This window comes from Euphorbia lathyris, chromosome 9 (genome assembly GCF_963576675.1).
Source record: "Euphorbia lathyris chromosome 9, ddEupLath1.1, whole genome shotgun sequence".
Lineage (NCBI taxonomy): Eukaryota > Viridiplantae > Streptophyta > Magnoliopsida > Malpighiales > Euphorbiaceae > Euphorbia > Euphorbia lathyris.
In genome coordinates, this window is record NC_088918.1 from 20,027,464 (window position 1) to 20,031,921 (window position 4,458).

Here is a 4,458-nt window from a genome sequence, read left to right on the forward strand (position 1 = left end):
TCAACAACACGTCATGATATATCTAACACATATCGCTGCATGATAATTAAAATAATAATAATAAACTGAATTAGATCAATTTAGAATATAGGTTACAAGTTAAGATATTAAAAAAATTCATTGTTTTAATTGTCATGTGTCACTATCTGGTTGCCATATGAGGATACGTGTCAAACATATTGTGAGGTGTTATTGATATCGGAGCCATGTCATCTTTCTGATGGTGCAAATTGTCGGATCCAAAACATAGTAATTTTATGGGTATTTTTACACCTTGTCATTTTTAGGTTTCAAAATGAGGTTGTAAATTTGAAACATTAGAAGGATATAAGTAATTTTCTTCAAAAAGAAAAAAAATTATAAGTAATTTATTTTTCTTATTTTAGTAATCACAAACTACTACTTTTATCATGAAAAGGATCACCATTTTCTTTTTGGAATTTAATCTTAAGGGAATTACATTTAAAATGAATATAAATAAAAGTGCTAATACTTTTCCAACTGACTCTTGAACTTCAAAAAGTTATAATTAACTCCATTAACTTGCTTATTTGGAATAAATAACCCCTTAAATGTCATGTTTCAGTCCATGATTGGTAGTATGGTTAATTGTAATATTTTGAAGTTTCAATCACGCAATGCCACATGACATTAGAGAGGTTATTTGTTCTAAATAAGTAAATTGAAAGAGTTAGTTGTAACATTTTAAAATTTAATGCCCGTTACAATTTTTGGACAATTTGGACAATGGATTCTAATGGGTATATGAACAATGAATAGGTGAAGGTGCCTGTCACAATGGTGGACTGCAAACTAGATTTAAAGGATGAGAACCAGCAAGCGAGCCAGGAGCAAGTGATGTCTCCAATAATGCAACAATTTAGAGAAATTGAGACTTGCATCGAATGTTCAACGTATAAACATATTCAGATATGTCTTTTGGATAGAGAATGGGATTGAGTCTTGCTTGATCCATTTATCTCTTTCTGTTTTGTATTCCCTAAATTCTATATTTCATCTATTATTGGTTAATCAGATTATTTGTATGTGTTTATGAGTTAAAGTGAGTTGTGTTGTCATGAGATATTGTTGAAGTCCCATTGTTCTTTGCTTTTACTTTTCAGCTTTTGTAACCAATTATGTGTCTCTCTTCTCTCCAATTGAAGCTGTATAATTTTTCTTGTTTGTAGGGAATTAAGAAAACTCTTGTTTTGAGAGAGATTCCAAGAAGCTTCTGTACAATAAAGAGTCATTGGCATCATGTGATATAGCAGTATTCGTCCATGACAGGTAAATAGGAGGTGCCTGTTCATTTTAGTCATGATTACAGAGTGGTGGTGGTTGGCATAATAATTGGCCATAAGATTTGAAACCTTTTGGGATTGAGTGAGTTAAAATCTTTTCACGAAACACGTTGAGATGCTTCCTAAAGAAAGATGATGCAACCAGTTTTACTGCTAAGTATCAATGATTGAATAATTAAACATGTATGCTCATGGGCTTAAATATGTGCTTGTGTGTTTGTTTGGAGAGAGTTGGATGTGCTTCAAGTTTGATTGTCTATGATCGGCAAGTTGGTATCATTATTAATGATCTTGGCGCTGTAGTTACTTTTCTAGTATAGCAGAATCATTTGTATATTAAAGGTTATTGTTATTATTGCAGCTCCGACGAGTTCTCATGGAGAGAGCAATTGAATTGCTTGTGGAAGTTGCCGGTCATGGTGAGGACACTGGCTATGAAGTCCCATGCTTAATTGTTGGAGCTAAAGATGATCTAAATTCATTTCCAATGGCAATACAAGAATCTACAAGTGTATATACTTTCTTCATTGCTTCTATCATCTCCTGGTTTCAAAGTGCATTAATTTCAAATTTTTCTTTCTTTTGACAACAGCTTGACTTTGTAAAATTTCCAGTCATTCTTATGTGTAAGTAGTGTTTTTTTCATTGTTTTTAAAGCCATTTTAAAAGTATACTGATTTTTCTGAATGGTATTATAGTATTCCCTGAATTCTATATTTCATCTATTATTGGTTTATCAGATTATCTGTATGTGTTTATGAGTTTGAGTTTGCATGAGTTTGAGTTTTGATTCTCTATTATCCTTCAACTGAATTCGAGGAAAACATTCTGCAGAAATTTCTTGCTGCAAGTTTTAAAGCTCTTCAATAATGACATCCAATTGAAGTGTTGTTATACTGTGAACTTGACAAAGAAATAAGGTTTATGGTTTGAACCATTACCCAATGTGGGACAAAAAAATGGGAAAGCCTTTTCTTCTTATTATGATGTAGCATTAATGAAGGAGGAGTTTGCTTTGTATCTCCAGCCTTTCAGACATATTATTAAGAAGAGAAGACTTAGTTATGATGGAGAGAATGGTTTAGTTTGGTCTAGAAGCACACTTGTCAACAAAAAAGATATTCTAGCGATGATTGCAGAATGTGGCTGGTGAGGACTCTCTTCTTAGACTAGACGTGATCTAACGATGTTCGAGGCGTACTGGAGGAGAAAAGGGGACATGTGTATGATGGTGATTTCAGGGAGTGATTTGATGAGTTACTTTAGTAATGTTGGGAATATATGCTGGTTTTTAGAGCCAGCGTTTGATGATGCGATCAAACAGCTGCATCGGACGGTTGGGAATGCAGTAGTAGATGATCGGTACGTCGTGGTGGGAACAGGCTTGACACAACTATATTAGGCCTTCAGCACCAACTGACTTATTTTTATCAGGATGAAGAATGAGAGCTAGTTTCCTGTAATGTTTGCGGGTTGTGTCATCATCAACTGTCGATTTTACACCAAGAACTTTATACCAATTTATTTCACCATTTGTTCTTTACTTTGAAGAGATATACACTTCAAGAGTTACTGGAAACTGAAAAAGACCATCAAGATCAGGATACAAGTTGGGCACTTTCTAAGTAAGACTTTTTGCCCCATCAACGAACTTCTGTTCTGCCATCATCTTAGCTACGAAGGCTTCTTCTCTGTTACATTCCATTTTTTCTATATCCGACTAGTACTATCCTCCACTTTCTTAAGCCAATGTCAGGAATAAGACTTTCCCATAATATCTAGCACTTAAAACCTACAGTTTCTGTGTGTTTTCATTGGTTGCTTGGCTGTTGATGAAATTGTGTCTTTACTATACAGTGGTTGGGACAAGATAGACTCTAATGTATCTTGGGTTGCAATTCCCTTTTCATTTGTTTTTTAGATTTTCTCATCTTTTTCCTTTTGAAACTTGGAAGTGCATCATTTAGATCATTGCAAATACAGTTGGAAACACATCCAAGAACCTTTTGTCAAATAATTTTAGTCAAATTCTTCACCTTTTGTTTCTTAGTTCTCTTCTTATATGAAGTTAGTCTATTACTACTCACTTATGTTGCATAGACACTCTTTTTAGTAGCCTTTATGCATTTCGTGTCCGTGTCCTTTTTCGTTTGAATGCTATATTTTAGAAATAATGTTTCCCAATATTTGTTTCCATTTTTGTGCAATATGGCTACTCACTTAATTCACAAATTGCTCTTACATACTTGATGACAAAAACAAAAGTCACATAGTAACTAGGTTTACTTGATGACGGGAACATGTTTTCCTTGTATTTAATTTTAGGGTAAATAATTTATTATTCCCATAGTTTTTACCTGACACATTGTTTAGTCCCTCTATTTTTAAAAACACATTTTAAGGTCCCTATATTTTGCTAATATTAACCTTGTGGTCCTTTTATCTAATTTTTTAGATTTTTAACCGAGCATATCTTAGTTTTTAGGACAACCACAGTACAATACAAGTTGACCGTGTTACTCTATTATTTTATATATATATGTTTATACTAAAATATAACAATTACAAGTCTAAAAAAAATAGACAAATGGACCAAAGGGTTAATATTGGCAAAAGCTAGGGACTTTATACTGAGTTTTTTAAAATATAGGAACTAAACAGTGTGTTAGATAAAAAGTAAGAGACTAATAAATTATTTACCCTTAATTTTATATTGCTGTAGTTTTTTTTCCCGCCTTCTTATCTGATTTTGAGCTTCAAGGGCTTGGAGCTGTTAAGAAATTTTGTTCGTCATTTTGCGAAGTTTGTAGATTTATTTATAAGACATATCTAAAGGTATGGTAGTTGACTAAGTTGCATGAAAACTGAAACGGGAATATAAACAAACACCGGGGAAACATTATTACTAAGAAAATTTAGCTAGGAAAAAGAAACGAAAATGGAAACGGTCTGGAAAAGCTGAAACAATGTAAAATTGTATTATTTTATTTGCTAAACATGCTATTATTATATTTGATATTATTTCATTCATGAACACAATAAACGAGTTTGTTCATGGATTTGCTTAACAAGCTGCTCTCAAGCAAAGCTCGTGAACAAAAAAAAAAACGAGCTGCTCACAAACAAGCTCGTGAACAAAATAAACGAACAACTG

General features: G+C 32.9%; 1 long non-coding RNA gene across 1 annotated transcript; it reads left to right on the forward strand.

Moving 5' to 3' along the window:
* The first annotated feature begins 1,193 nt into the window (after positions 1-1,193).
* Positions 1,194-3,298, forward strand: LOC136207014 (uncharacterized). Its single transcript, XR_010676535.1, has 3 exons — positions 1,194-1,290; positions 1,666-1,815; positions 2,139-3,298. It is a non-coding gene; the product is annotated as an uncharacterized lncRNA (long non-coding RNA).
* Positions 3,299-4,458: the final 1,160 nt, after the last annotated feature.